At 34.0% G+C, this 16,575-nt stretch overlaps 1 long non-coding RNA gene across 2 annotated transcripts in view; it reads right to left on the reverse strand.

Annotated features, from left to right (window-relative positions):
- Positions 1 to 16,575, reverse strand: part of LOC106510034 (uncharacterized) — a 62,376-nt gene that overhangs the window by 5,122 nt on the left and 40,679 nt on the right. Inside the window, exon 4 of one of the 2 annotated variants that reach the window (XR_014843028.1) lies at positions 2,856 to 4,507. The exons of the other annotated variant lie outside the window; for it this stretch is intronic. This is a non-coding gene — a long non-coding RNA (uncharacterized LOC106510034). Of the gene's footprint in view, positions 1 to 2,855; positions 4,508 to 16,575 lie in introns of those variants that run through there. 2 annotated transcript variants of the gene reach the window in all.

The following is a 16,575-nucleotide window of genomic DNA, read 5'->3' on the forward strand; positions in this document are numbered from 1 at the left end:
TATTATACAACATAAGGAATATACCCAATATTGTGTCACAATGATAAAAGTAGTATAACCTTTAAAAATGGTGACATTATATTGTACACCTTTAACTTATATAATACTGTACATCAACTATATCTTAATAAAAATTTACTTTTAAGACCTCACCCTATTCAGTTATGAGGTTGCATTTTCATTATGTAGAAATCAATCACAATCATGTCACTTTATGGGGAACAGAAAACCAGTCTGTCTTTAAATAAGTTAAGGATTCGCTAAAACTTAATATCTTCTTTCTGTCCCATGTTTGAATAATATAGTCCTAGGACTATATACTTCTCTGTATACCATAATGACCAGAATCATGTATCTGGATAGAAAAAAGGCAGTTTTCCTCCTGTTACAGTATGTCACAAACAACTTTATTTACCAGGAGATTAGGGCTCACTGTCAATTCCTGACAGTGGGAGATTTTTTGTTTCTTTATTTGTTTTCAGTTTTACGGCTGCACCCATGGCATATGGAATCCAAGCCACAGCTGTGACCTATGACGCAGCTGCAGCAATGCTGCAGATACCGAAACCACTGTGGCTGGATTCTTAACACACTGTGCCCTGAGGGGAACTCCAGTGAGGAGGTTTTTAATGAAACTTTCTCTCAGGGTGCAAGATGAGGCATTCAGTGTAAAAGTTTGCCTTCTCTGGAGGAGAATCCAGACATAAGTCCAGATACCATGTCATAGAATTTTATCTTATAGGATGAGATATGAATTTAGTACTGTATCTTCCTCATAGCCTTGAGCCAGTGAAGAAAATGAATCATAGCTCTCACTTGTACTATTGCTAGTGATGTACAACAGTGATGTTCCACTAACTGTGCCAAATTACACATTGCTGAGAGCCATGTGATCTTAGGAGCACATTTTGAGCATTTGAAGATTATAAAAAAAAATAATATTTGCTTTACAAATTGATTTTCTCTACATGTTCATACATAAACCAATTACTCTATAATATAATTATATGTGTGTAAGTACTATGTTTTTTGTATTGCTATAAAGTATTAGTATTGCTTCCTAAAAGTTTTGGAAGATGACAAAGGTAATGTTGGCTTTAACTTGATTAATAAATGATCAATATTTACCTATCAGACTTCAGTAAAATGTTCTCATTCTCCTCTTGCCTTTCTGATCCGCCTTTCTTTTTTTTTTTTGTCTTTTTGTCTTCTGAGGGTCATACCCATAGGATAGGGAGGTTCCCAGGCTAGGGGTCCAATTCGAGCTGCAACTGCCGGTCTTGGCCACAGCCACAGAAACATGGGACCTGAGCCATGTCTATGACCTACACCACAACTCACAGCAGTGCCAGAGCCTTAACCCACTGAGCGAGGCCAGGAATCGAACCCATATCCTCATGGATGACAGTGAGTTTCTTTAACCACTGAGCCATGATGGGAACTTGCCTTTCTTTTCTGTTAATAATAATAGCTTATTTCAAACTTCTAAGTGTGGAAACTCATCAAGGTATAGTCTTCAGTCTTTGCTATTTTTTCTCCAAATTCTCTCCTAATCCAGTTATATGATTTTAACCTCTATGTAGATGACTTCAACATTTTTATCTCAATATCTCTCTGCTGCATACAACCCATATCTCTTAAATTCTTTTTACATCTTAGTTTGTGGATATTCCCCCATTACGTCACATTCAAAATGTCTGGATTAATTTAATTAGTATCCATTCAAAATCTGCTACTTCTCCTGATGTCACTATCCTTTCCCCAGCCATTCAGACCTGAACTATCACATATTTTTAGTATTATAATTTCATAGCTAATTCTTTTTTTTAAAGTTCCACTTGTAAGATGTTTTGAGATCCCCAAAACTTGTGCAGAACTCCCAAATCTAGACTATTTTAGGATTATATTTTCTTGATAAGATAAAAAATTCATCATACCAAGTAGCAGAGGTGCTCAAGGTTTTCAGACACCAATTAATCCCAATCAAGGTAAATGTCTGTCAAGTCTAGGTGTTACTCCCACTCTTCTCATTCCTCTGCCTGAGAAGGACACTTCATTGTTCAAATGGACACAGGCCAGAGAGCTAGAATTACTCCCTCTACAATTGGAGTAAAACAAAGAGACGTGCCCTAAGATTTATAGATGATCTTCAACAAAGCTGATATTTAGTTCTTGTTATTATCCTGCCTAGAGTAGAAAAGTTTGAAATATGGTGAAGTTTATTTCAACTTTTTGTTTGTTTTTTTTGATTTGTAGGGATAAAAAAGAAATGTATTCCCCTAACCTTCTTTTAAGAATTTACATGTCCAAACATAAAGAAAGCAAGATACCTAAACAAAGGAATTAATTGCTATTTCTCACTCATCCTAGCTAAAGATTTACAGTGTGTTTCTCAGGCAATGGTTTCAGAGGTGTTTGGTTAACTAAGGACAACAATTATCATCTCTGAGTGTCCCCTTTTCCTAGGAAATAAAAACAAAACAAAACAAAAAACTTTAAGTGGCCAATGTCTAAAGCTGCAGGTCACTTTAGCGTATTTTCTAAACTATAATCAATAACATAATGTGATGGTTTTTCTCCTTTCTTTCCACTCTGATTGCTACCAAAATCTGGAATTTTGGAATCTCCAAATGTTCTTGATACTCTCTCTTTCACAGTTTTGGTACACTAATGTTTTCACATTGTATTTTCAAAATGCCACTTCTAGCCTCAAAATCCTCTAGTACCTGTAACCTGCCTACATTCCTTGACAACCAGAGTCCTCTACATTGCGAACTTCTTCTTGAAATCTTATTTGTATTTTTCTAGAATTTAACTTTTACCAATGTAGGCAGTTCCCTTTCCCTACACATTCATTTTTTGTTTTTCTTCTATGATTTTGCCCATGTTTTTGCTTCAAAACAAGCATTTCCTGCCTTGTTCTTTAAGTTAATCTACGTCTCTCAAGATTCATTTTAAGCATCACCTTCTCCATGAGGTTGCTCCTAATCTGGTGTGTGTATGTGTATATATATATATATATATATATCGTCTTCCCTTTAATATGATTATCTTTCTCATTTGCCCTTATTAGAACACAAAGTACACAAAGTATTTCTACTAATCTTTAAGCTATGGGGCAATGGGAAATGTGTTTTATAGTTTTGTTTTGTTTTCTGAGATGACAAACATAGCTCATTTAATTCTTGGCTAATATTTGTTTATTAGTTGATTAGTATTTTAAATGTTACAGATGGTATCTCCTCAGGAATGAAAAATTGGGGCACATTTTTCCCTTGCTGTGTTTATTATATGTTTATCTTTCTAATACACTAAAAAAGAGCAAGGGAAAAGGAAGTTTAAGGAAATGTGTTTATATTTTGTAATAAAATATCTTTTTAATTAACATGTTATGGATTTATTTGAATTTTCTCCTTTGACCATGCAAAGACTTTGGTTTATATTTGATCTCTCTATGCTTGTTAATTTAAAGATATTAATTAACTGTATGATTGTGTTCTTGAATTTTTATATGCATTGGTTTTGTCTCTGTATTTTGGGAAGGACATTTTATATCTTTGCTCTTGAGTTAGTATGGCTGTTTCTTTTTTTCCCATTTGACCATCATTTGAGTCTATGTCTCAGAGACAGACATTTGTTCATCATTTGAGTCTATGTCTGCCTCTATGTCACAGAGATTCTAAATAGATAATATTTAGATTTTTCCTTCACCTATGAACATAACCATAAAAGATTTTAAATTTTGATAATGATCTTTTTCTAATTTTACATGCTAAAAATTAAACATTGAAAACTAGAGAGTTTTTGGTAATAGGTGAATAACTAAATAAACAATATTTAAATCATATTCACATGTGTCAAAAATATTTAAATATTTACATGTGCCAAACCCTTAATTCTTATTTAGATTACACATTTCCCAGAGTGTAGTTTTTTTGGGAAGTTGTGCACAAGGCAAGCAGAAGTTCCTGGGCCAGGGTTCAAACCCAAGCTACGGCAGTGACAATTCTGAATCCTAAATTATTAGGCCACCAGCGAACTCCCCCAGAATGCATTTTTTTTAATAGAAACAGGGAAGAGGTCTTCTATTAGGTCAAAGATAGGCAATGATCGAAAATAACGTGAAAATTTAATAAATTGATTTCTTAGGAGATATCAGTCATATCCATTATTTGATTTTAAAGGCACCAAAACAGTAATACAAGAACACTTGAAGATTACATGGGGAGACTCTAGCAGTGTGCTATCATTGAGGGTAACAGTTAATTAGTGAGGTTATGTGGTTCATAAGACTTTATTGTAATTATTTAAAAAAGAGTTATGTGAAGTTCCCGTCGTGGTGCAGTTGTTAATGAATCCGACTAGGAACCATGGGTTGCAGTTTCGATCCCTGGCCTTGCTCAGTGGGTTAAGGATCCGGCGTTGCTGTTAGCTGTGGTGTAGGTTGCAGACGTGGCTCGGATCCCGCGCTGCTGTGGCTCTGGCCTAGGCTGGTGGGGAAGCAGCCCTAGAAAATGCAAAAAGACAAAAAGACAAAAAAAAAAAAAAAAAAAAAAGAGAGAGTTATGTATTTTTTTTTTAATTTTCTTATTTTTTTATTTTTGTCTTTTCTAGGGCTGGACCCACGGCATTTGGAAGTTCCCAGGCTAGGGGTCTAATCGGAGCTATAGTTACTGGCCTATGCCAGAGCCACAGCAACACGGGATCTGAGTTGCATCTACAACCTACACCACAATTCACAGCAACACCAGATCCTTAACCCACTGAGCAAGGCCAGGGATCGAACCCACGACCTCATGGTTGCTAGTTGGATTCGTTTACACTGTGCAACAATGGGAACTCCTCCAAAAAAAGAATTATGTGATCTTATAAAAGAAACAATGTTCTTAAGGATTAATTCTAGTGTTCCTGCTGTAGTATGTATAATATTTTTGATATGTCATAAGCAATGTGAGGATATATGAGAGCATGTTAGACATATTTTATAACTTGAAAGTGACTTTATCAAAAGATTCCACTCTTTGAAATTAATTAATTTCTATTCATTAAGTATTATTAAATGCCTACAGTATGTCTAAGTCCAATGGGATAATGCAAGTTATTACATTGTGCCTCCAAGAGTGATTCTCTTCCCTCCAATAATGGAATCACTGTAATACTGTCCAAAGTACAGTATTCTTAAGACTTCACTTAAGAACTTCTGAATGGAATATTGTGTTTAAGAACTGGAAATTTACCTTTTTAAGAAGTAATCCAGATGATTTCTTTGTACCATAAAGTTTGATAATTATTTCTCTAAGTGATTAAAAGCATGAGTCATTAGAATTACAATAACTTTTTTTTAAATTTTCTTATTTTGAGAAAATAAGAAAATTTTTTTGATTGGAGTTCCAGTCATTTTTTATAAGGATGTCATTTTTATTGGGCAAATTAACCTGTTTCCATTTCCTTGTCATACTTAATTTCAGTAAAAGAGAAAACAATAAAATCTAAGTTGTGTTGCTTTTATGAGAATTAGGCCAGCAGTACAATGAAGTGCTAAACAGAGTTCCTAAAATATTTGATAGGCACTTGGTCCTAAGATTTGTGTTAATTAGCAAGAATATAATATCAATAGTTAATTGGAAAGAATATAATACCAATATCATTTCATCTGAATTTTAAAATCTAGTGGAATTTTAAAATTTAGTAAGAAGTCAACAAGTTTTACCTCTTATGTGGATGATAATGAAGACAATAAAGACTGAGTCCTGAAAAGCTAGAGGAAAAATAAAAAACTGAAGTTGAATCACATGCTGTCAAAAAGCTATTTTCTAAAGTAGAAAGACAGATAGAGGTGCAGAGAAGACTATTTCTAGGCTCCATCTATCTTCTCTACCCTTTAAACTTTGTGTGCTTCTGGCAATATCTTTTCCCCCAATAACTTGTTTTTTATATTTAAAGGTTGCTGATTCTCATCACAGTGACTGGCAGTGACAGATCTGGATCATGAATAACAACCTTTGGGGGGAAAAAAGTATGCACACATCCTGGGAGTTTTAAGTTCAATTTAATTGCATGGCTGCTATTCTCCTCAGTAGAAAGGATACTCTACCTTTTTGTATTTATTTTACCTTTCATAATTTCCCCTTTACTACCTTTCTACCCAAGTTTGCAAAGAATCAGGTGTTGTCTGCTCTGTAGCGATAAATAAATCAAACAATGTCTCCACTGTCATGAGTCTTATACTGAAGTGGCTGGGGATCAGGGTGATATGGATGATAAGTAAATACACATATAAATAAATGGAAAGTAAACAAAGGGACTAATTGCACATAGCAATAAATGCTAAGAACAAAATGAGATATGGTGAAATAAGGTGAAAGTGATGGGGTAAACTGCTTTATAATAGAGCATCTGGAAAATATTCTAAATAGAATTAGAATTATTTAACTTAGTCAGAGGAAAGAATTATTTAACTTAGTCATTTAAAGGAATGGAAAATGGAATTTGGGGAATAAAATAAGCCCTAAAATGGAAGGAAGCTTGTTTTGTTTGTGTTTTGTTGTTGTTTGTTTGTAAAGAAAGCCAAAGTGGCAGAGTGAGTGAATGGTTTCAAGATTGGTCTAAGAGATAGCAAGGCATTAGATTACAAGTGATCTTGGAGGGCACACAATAAAAAGTTTTCAATTATTTTCCAAGGATAAGGCACAGTCATTGGAGAGTTTGAGAAGAGAAGAGACATAATCTGATTTATGCTTTTGAAAGAAGAGTTTGGCTGCTGTGTAAATGCTGAAACATGAGGCAAGGATGAAATGAAGTTGCAATAGTCTAGGTTAAAGATGACAGTGTTGTGGATTTGGGTTTAAGAGAGAAGTGAATGCACTGTGGAAATATATCAGAGGTGGAGATAAAGAGATTTACTGATGGAATGAATGTGTCATGTAAGTGAGGAATCAACAATGATCTAGATTTGGGGAATAAGCAAATGGTTCAAGACAGAATGTTATATTTATTGATATGGGGAAGACTTGGAAAAATAGTTTTGACCATTTTAGATCTGAAAAGTCTGGAACTCAGGAGTGGGTTGCAGGAAGAAAAAAAAAGATCTGAATGTCATCTATGCATCTGTTGTAGTATGTCAGGAATCTTGATAAGATTATCTAGTTAAGTATGCAACTAGAAGAGGAAAATATCTGGAGCACTATGATATTTACATGTCTGATAGATGAGGAGCCTCCAAAGGGGTCTTTGAAAAGACATTCATGAAGTAGGAAGAAAATGAAGATAGTGTGTATTTCAAGAAGGAACTGTGATCATTTATGTCAGATGCTGATAAAAGTCAAGTAAAATAGATTCGTGAATTGACCACTAGATGTGACCATCTTAAAAGAGTGTTTACATTAGAGTGTCAAGGAGAAAAGCCTCATTGGAATAGGTTAGAGAGAGAATGGAAACTTAGAAAAGGGAAAGAGTGATATGAATAAACAACTCTTTTATGGAAGTTTTTCATGAAAGAGAAGTAGTAAAATGGGGCAGTGGCTGGAAGGAATGTGATAATATATGATGATTTTTTCTTAAAAAAAAGGATCATATTTTCATGTTGCATGCCAATTAGTATGATCCAGTAGAGAGGAAAAAAAAAAAGAACTTTATAGTCCAGGAGAGAAAACTGATAATTGCAGAAGCAATAACCTTGAGAAATATTACTAGAAATGAAATTCAAGACAAAGATGGAGGGACTGACTTTAAATGGGGCCAGGAACTTGCCTTCTATCGTAAAAAATTTATATGGAAAAGAAACAGTTAAGTTGTTGGAATTGGTACACATCTTGTCCAGAGGTGCAAAACAAGAATGTTAATAATGTAATGTGGGGAAATATGGAAGACAAAAGATCTCTGCCTTTAAAGAGCTTACAATCAAATACATACCCATAAGAATCATTATTTTGTTACTGCACACTATCCTTGTCAATAGTATTTTAAGAATAATTTTTGGTAATTTTACCTGATATTGTTATCCAGTGAGATGTTATAGTTTGGTCTCTGCACTTAAATAGTGCAGAAGCATAGGTATAAGTTTGCCCCATTGCACTGACGCATCCTCGTAGTCATATGTTTGCAAGCTGTTGGCATAGACTGATATTGCCTGCCATTTTTTCCTGACACCATTTAAATCATGACAATGGCTTAATATTTTCCTAGAAATGATGTTGTCATTCACTTCCTAAATGAACAAGTCCTACTTTAAAAAAATATATTGTGTTCAAAATATATAGAATACTTCATGAGAATAAATGAGAATTATGACTCTGTATATCAGAATCAGAGATCTATTCTAGCTCAAATAAGACCATATAAAAGTAAATACTTTGTAGTAGTGGTTAACAGCCTAGCCTTAATACCAGGAAGATCTGAGTTTATATCTCAGAATTCCCAGACTGTATGAACTTGGAAACATTTATTAACTACTGTTTCTAACATTTTAATGTGAAAAATAAGGATACTTCTCTCTTTCATTAAAGTGACCTTTGATGATTAAATTAGATAATATTTGTAAAGTACCAAATGCATTTAGTGCCTGGAATATAGTATGACAACCATTTCATATTTATTCCTATGGTTATCAATATCACTACTACTACTAGAAAATATTTGAGTGCTTATTACCTATCATGTCATAGTTTAAAATTTTAAAATAAAAATTCCTTGAAATCCTACCAAAGTGTATATAGTTAATAGTTTACGAAAAAGAAGTGATGAGCCAGAATTCCCTTGTGGCTCAGTGGATTAAGATCATGACTAGTATCCAAGAGGATGCAGTTCAATCCCTGGCCTTGTTCCATGGTTTAAGGATCCTGCATTGCCACAAGCTGTGGCATAGCTCACAGATGCAGCTCAGATCTAACATTGCTGTGGCTATGGCATGGGACTGGGCTGTAGCTGTAGCTCTGATTTGACCCCTAAGCAGGGAACGTCCATGTTCTGCAGGTGTGGCCATAAAAAGGGAGAAAGAAAGAAAGAAAGAAAGAAAGAAAGAAAGAAAGAAAGAAAGAAAGAAAGAAAGAAAGAAAGAAAGAAGGAAGGAAGGAAGGAAGGAAGGAAGGAAGGAAAGAAAGAAAGAGAGAAAGAGAGAAAGAAAGAAAGAGAGAAAGAGAGAAAGAGAGAGAGAGAGAGAGAGAGGAAGGAAGGAAGGAAGAAAGAAAGAAGGAAAGAAAGAAGGAAAGAGAAAGGAAGGAAGGAAAGAGGGGGGAGGGAAGGAAGGAAGGAAGGAAAGAAAGGAGGGAGGGAGGAAGGAAGGAAATAAAAAAAAAGACAAAAAGACAAAAAAAGAAAGGAAAGTGATATACAAAGAAATAAAGTGATTTTATTAACGTCACTCAGCTAGTAATTAGCAGAGAACATGGAGAATTAAAACCCTGATAGTCTGGTTCCAAAGCCCAAATTCTTAGAGTCTACACTCTCTAAATCACATCACAACTAGTCTACAATTCTTTGTCCTTTATCCTATCAGAGTGAGGTATTTTCAGTAGCCTGATTCCTTATACATTTCTCATTAAGAAAATTGTAATAGCAAGGATCTTAGTTATTGCTTTGTTCCGAATGGATTTTTTTCCATTTCCAAGGATGAAGAATGTTCCTGCATTCTGGATACACTCAGCATTTCATAGGAAGCAATGACAGAAGTAATGGTACCAATTCTACCAGATACAGTTCAAAAGATTGTTTAATTATATAAAAGATAAAGAATTAAATATAAAGGATAGATTTTATCTTCCAGAGAGAATTTCTCAATATTTCCATGTGAAAGACGCAAACTCAACTGCCTAGAACAGTCTCATTTCATTGGCACCTCATTCATTCTTATGCACAATAAAAGTAAAACAATTCATGCTTTCTGCATGATATTGTTTTATACAGATTATGTGTTTCTCTCTATTCTTTTTCTTAATCACAGTAACTGCAAGAGTTCAGATTTATCAATAAAGGAGAAATCTTGATTCTCTTATGAGCATTTTTCTTGTACCTAAAGCACTCCAACTGCCTCAGTAATATAGTTCACATAAATGCGTTAGCTAAAAGGGCCTGAATAAATGTGGCTCCTTGGCATCATGTGGTAGAAACTGCTGTCTTGTTCTGAGGCCCATAATTAGATTTTAATCTCAAGTAGAGTTAGTAAATTTTTTTTGTTTTGTTTTTTAGGGCCACACAAATAGGATATATTTAGCATTATTTTTTATAATATTGCAATTTGTCAATTGCAATAATAGTCATATGTATCAGTTATAGTACTTTCACCTACAAATAACATAAATCTCAAATTAGTTTAAACCCTAAGGAAATAATATTGACTCAAGGGAAGGATAGTCTTTGAGACCGGCTCAATCCAATACCTTTGTGCTATTGTGCTATTTCTACAGGGTTTTCTCAACTGTCTTCTTTTATTTGGCATTATTAGGAGGGGGATTATTAGAAAAAAAGTTCTTGTACTCCACACTCTCTACTGTCATATCACAAAGTCCAGAGAAATAGGGAATATACCTTTTCTCCATAAATAAGCCCTAGCAAATATTGCATGAAATTTGGCCTGAATTGACCAACTTGCTCCTATGTGAATTACTCCTGGTGACTAGAGAAATGTCATGGACTGATGGACATAGGCATATAATAATGTCACCAATAGGTCAGAGATAGAAATCTGAAACTAAAATCAGGGAACTTTGCAGGAGGGGGAAAGTCAGGGACAGATGCAGTGAAGGTAACAAATGTGCCCATTGGGCTTTATTTTCATGAGTGCTTCTGTGTTTTTTTTTCCTCATACATAATTAATGAGAACATTGATATGTTTTAATTTTGTAGTTGTGAAACCAAAAATATGTGCAAATGCTATTTCTCAACCTAGTGATTGGTAACATGACAAAAAAGCTTTGAGGTCTCAGAATCATGAAAATTCAAGTACACTGGTTTGACACACGCCTGTTTCAAAGTATAATAAGAGGATATGTAGTAATTCTTTTCACACATTATGAATTAACACATAGGTTTACACTGTAAAAAGATAATGACAGAGATCCTGAAAATTCTACAAAATATTTATATAGCTATACATATAAACTAGACATCTGGGTATGAATTATACAATCAGTATTACATTACATTGTTTTTTAGAATTATTTGGATGAGTTTCCTTTATGTCTCAGAAGGAATATTGATATACTAATTAATTAATATCAGACATAACCCAGTTTTCTGCAAAAATTAGGCTGCAAATGCATAAGTATTTTAAGAATCAACCCTTAATGTTAATACGGTGTTAATATGTCTGGAGCATTTCCAGGTCGTTTTTTTTTTGTTATGCTGTTTGACACATGATATTTGACTGTTATGCTGTTTGACACATGATAAATCTATAACCTCCAATGTAGCTGTGAATTCTAACATCCTGGTTGTAGGATATTTTCACCCATTGAAATTTTGACCTAGCTTTCAATATTTGTTCTCTTAATGTCATCCGGTAACTGGATACCAAAATGAAAAAATAATGTATGTTTCTTAAATTGTCTGGATTCTTTTGTAGATTATTTTGATTCCATTAATCAAAGACCATAAAAAGTAGTAAAAGTTGTGAAATTTAATTTAAACAAAGTAGAAATTAAGGCAGCACTTAGGAATTTGTAAGTCTTTCCAGAACTTTTATAATCCAAGCACCTTTGTGATAAGTAAGAAGAACCTCTTATAGAGAATTTTTTTCCGTTAATGTAATATTTTGTAAATCATATTTCAGAATATTGTTATTAATTTGACAGAAGACAAATGTGTGTTCACTTATTATATTTGAAGAAGATCAGATCATAAGGTTTATAATTTACATTGTTCTAGAGTTGTGCAACAACCCAAGGAAATTTTTAACTCTGCCTCTTTTATTTACCAAAGTATAAGAAGCAGATTCAATCTAATCAGATTACCCCTTTTGCCATGTTTTACATTGCATTTCCTCTACTTTCCTGATATTCTCCCCCAGGCCTTAAGAGTAGCTAAAATGCTGCATTTACCCTGCACCTGGTGGAGGATAAAATCTCTTCCAAGACTGCAATTCTAGTTCACAATCAGGTGTTAATGCTGCAAAGATGAAAGATGGTATTCTCCACTAAAATCAGATCCAGGAAATCATACAGCACTTTCTGCTTGAGATTGGCAAACAAATCTTGAGTTTGGTTTCCCCAGAAGCAGATAATGATGACATCCATTTGGTTTGTATAACAATCTGTGCCCCTTTTCTATTAGTCTGAGGAAGGAAAAGACTGCTTGAGATGACTTTATAGTCACTTGGGGAAAATCAAAATATTTCATATTATCTGCCTACTTCTTTCAAAGAGAAAGTTTCAGTACACTGAAATCTCTTGGTTCAGACTGAGTAGTCATCCTTGAAATAGCTGGAGAGTAGTGAAAGATAAATATTTACTCTCTTAAAATCTGCAAGGTAAAAATGTTACATGTGCTCTATTAAAATTATATAGATTAGTACTATACAAAACCCATGGGCAAAGGATAGGCACTGACAATCACCCGTGAAGTAGGGGCTGCCAGTGGAAGTTCCAGGAACACAGCAAGGAATTGATTAAAGTGAGCTCTTTACCATTTGCGGTCACGTTGTGCTTGGGCTAGTTCATATATTTGCAAAGGCAGCAGTAAATATGCCAACAGAAGCAACAGGTTTCCTTGAAGCAGAAAGGAAAATGGAGTCAATCAAGCTAAAGCTATAGCTTAAATCTGATAGCAAAGGATTCATGGAAAAGTGCTGACTTTGGCATCCTGTGTGAAAAGACCATCCAGGAGAGAAATATTATGCTAGAAAGATAATTCTTACTTGGAGGATTTATGATTAAATTTTTAATTTGTTTTAATATTTGTCCGATTAAATCAGTTAGAGACATTTTGGCTGAAAGTCAAACTTTACATTAGGGAGCAATATTTTAAAAGGATTTGGCTGGAAATGATGGCTCCAATGTTTCATTTTATTTGGATGAAAGGAAAAATAGAGAAGGAAAAGATGGAGGAAGATAAATAATTGGACAAAAAGTAAATTTTTCCTCCAAAATCATTGTTGCAATCCATTGAATAATCTCTTGGTCCAATAAAATTCTCTGGCAGGAGTCAAGATTGTTGTTCATTCATTCAACAGATATGTATTATATGCTTACTTTTGAGAAAGTGTGAGTGATAAAACCCTAACGGCAACAAACATCCCTGGCCTCCAGGAGTTTACATTCCAGGCTGAAGCAGTATGTATGGTATAAGTTGCTTTATAGCTATATTTAGGGAATTTTTCATCTTCTTTGATCAAAATAGTCTAGCAAAAAGTAGCATATAACATCTTACCAAATAATAGAGTTCTTTTCTTTGCGATAAACACTTTACGTCTTTTCCTTGCTTTCCCAATGCCCTGTATTTTTCCTCTTAATTTTCTTATTATCATCTTGCATTATAATTTACATTAGAGAATGGAAACCATTCCAAAAGCTGTCCAATCATCTCATGATCAAATTTACAACTCACCTGCATCTGCCAGTAACTTATTTCCCTTTTAATGAAAAAGTGGAGGAAAATTTCTTTCTCTTGGCAATGGTCACTTTGCCTTTTCACTATGACTTTGCTTCTCTGGTTAGTTTTTCTCTTCTTGCATCATCATCCTCTTTCTTTCTGTCTGTCTTTCTCTCTCCTAGATGATTTCCATCTGCCATAAGGTATTCCTTCACATGTTTCACATCATGTCACACACATATAAAGTCATAATACTTTTAAATCACACTGGAGAAAACTGGTGAGACTTCTCAAATACTGAGGCACCTGACTTCCCCTTTTTTAGGTCATCTGGAGCATTGTAGGTACAACTGTTGACCTGAGCATAGGAAGCTTTACATAATAAGATGCAATGCCTTTCATCTTCTACAAAATAATAAACAAATAAACGAAACCCTCCTTTACCCTATATGGCCATTTGGTTCCTTTCTGGTCTCCTTTATATCTAAAATTCTTATAATAACTTTCTGCACATGCTTTTCCCAACCACTTTCTTGTCTCTTACTTATTCTGCAAAATACTCTAATCAACTTACCTTCTCTGAAATTGCCGTTGTCAAAATCAACAAATCTATATGCTACCTCTCTGCCTTTCATTAGAAAGCTTCCTTCTTTGAACTCTACTCTTCACTTTCATGATTTGACTCCAATGATTGATTTCAGAATTTCATGGCTTTTTTCCTATGCCTTCCTGATTACATTATTTCTCAGTCTCCATTGCTGGCTCTTCTGCCTCTATCTGAACCAAGAACTAAGTCTCTTCCTTCTTTTTTCTTTCTGCTGAGATCTTCTTCCCCAGTCACATGGTTTTCATTATCATATATGTACTAATAAAACAAAATTTAAATACTGAGTCTTGACTTCTTGTCTTGGAATTTCCATTTAAGTTGTTTTATAGGCATCCTAAACTTAAAAAGTCAAAATGAAACTCTTCATTCCTTTCTTTCTCTGTCTTCCTCATCTCAACAAAATTTTCACAAAATAATTTTGTAGTAAATACACCAAGAATTTTCTGGATTCTTCTCTTTTTTCATCCCTCATAACCAATTAATCAGTGAGTGATAGTAATTTAATCTTTAACTTCCATTTTCCCTCTTCTGAATTACTGGGAGAAGACCCTGACATCTAGCCTTATCTCCCACTCTTTCTCTTCAATCTATTTTCTTCAGAAGAGCAAAATTGCTTTCTACTCTTTTTATTTTCAAATCTAGATTTAGTCTCTTCTGTCATTCACTTTCACAATATATTGTCTATTCTCTTCATGTCACTTGTTATATTTTTTAAATTATATTGTAACTCTTTACTTAGTGTCATTGCTATTAGAAGGTAAAGCTTATAAGATTGTCTTCATAAAAATATGGCAAAGTGCTGCCACACAGTAGGTGCTCAACAATTTTTTAAACGTGTGTTTTCATTTCATTATGGCAGACTAAGATGTCTCATTTTCTCCTTTCTTTCTCAGTATCCCTTTAAAATACATGGAAGAAATTAAAACAAAGGGAACATGAGGATACTCCATTACTAAATACATTTTTCAATAGTGTCTGAAAGGAAATAACTCTTAAAGATTGATTAGAGAGACCAGATGAAGCTATAGTCTAAAATATACACTAGTGCACCTACATTCAGGATCAGAGCCAATTAAAACAATGAGTTCAGGAAAGGGAGAGTCAGATATATGTACATAGTTGGAAGCAGAGGCACTAATTAAAGGTTTATATATGGAAATTTTGATTAACTAATTTGTCTCCTCTATACCCTATGTGCACATAGAAAGTTTTCAGCTAGTCACTTAAACCTAGGTAAAAATATCAGCATTCTATGCTTAAGTGAAATTACAAAATTATCTTTAAAATTAAAGCTGATACTGCCAGTTTTATCACACCAGATTAAAATTTCATTCTTTTTGGCATTTGAGAGTTTTACAAGGTAATGTGTAGAATCCCAACCAGTTACCTTAAAGAAAAATCCAGTTGATTATATACATCTAAGTACAGAGAGATCTTCTCTACTGCCTTAGTTTAAAATATGAATAGATGATACAACATCATTCAAAAATTAAGAAGTAAAAGCATTCCTAAAAGAACCCCAAAGTTTATTAGAAAATATTAACAATTAATCAACACTTGCATTTGTATTCTTAGAGAGATATAATTGGATTTATTGGATACAAAGAACTCTCAGAAAGTATATGTATAACTGCAAATTTAAAAATAAAATTACAAGAAAGGAAAATAATTTTGAGAGAGTCTTCAAAATATAGAACAAAAGGACAAATAGTTGGTAAATATAATTTTTTTTAAAAAAGAGAGAAATAAAATCAGAATCAAAGTTCCTGTGTGGCTCAGAGAGCTAAGAATCCAACACAGCATCCATGAGGATGGAGGTTCAATCTCTGGCCTACCTCAGTGGGTTAAGGATCCAGCCTTGCTGCAAGCTCTGGTATATGTCACCAATGCAGCTCAAATCCAGTGTTGCGGTGGCTATGGTGTAGGCTGGCAGCTGTAGCTCCGATTCATCCCCCAGCCCAGAAATTTCCATGTGCTACAAGCGCAGCTATAAAAAGAAAAAAAAAAAAATTCTGGATCAGCGTAAGATGTCCTATATTTTACTATTTAACAAAGATATAAAAATTAAAGAAGCCAGAATTTTTGTCAATGAGAGGACCTATGAGTTCTGAATAGAATGAAGGGACTTACACATAGACCTATGATTGTAAAATGTCAGCATTTGAAGTATTTAAAAGTCATGAAATAGTAGTGGAGACAAACCATCAAAGTAATAAAAAAATTATCTTAATTTTTATACCCACCCACAAATTTAATCAAATATGGACAAAACAAAGACACAATTCAGACCAGTGAATGTTATCTCTCATTAGCCCTATTTTAGGAATTTATTGGATTACAGCTTTAGAAAAACAACTGGTATCAGTGAATATGGGGTGAGGAAAAGGCAAAGAGATTCAACTTCTCTTAGAGTCCTCTGTGAGATTTGTGTTGCATGGCTATGAGCA

Source organism: Sus scrofa, chromosome 4 (assembly GCF_054392235.1).
Source record: "Sus scrofa isolate SSC_HxYL_T2T_F1_AM1 chromosome 4, Sscrofa_HxYL_maternal_Yorkshire_Landrace_v2.0, whole genome shotgun sequence".
Lineage (NCBI taxonomy): Eukaryota > Metazoa > Chordata > Mammalia > Artiodactyla > Suidae > Sus > Sus scrofa.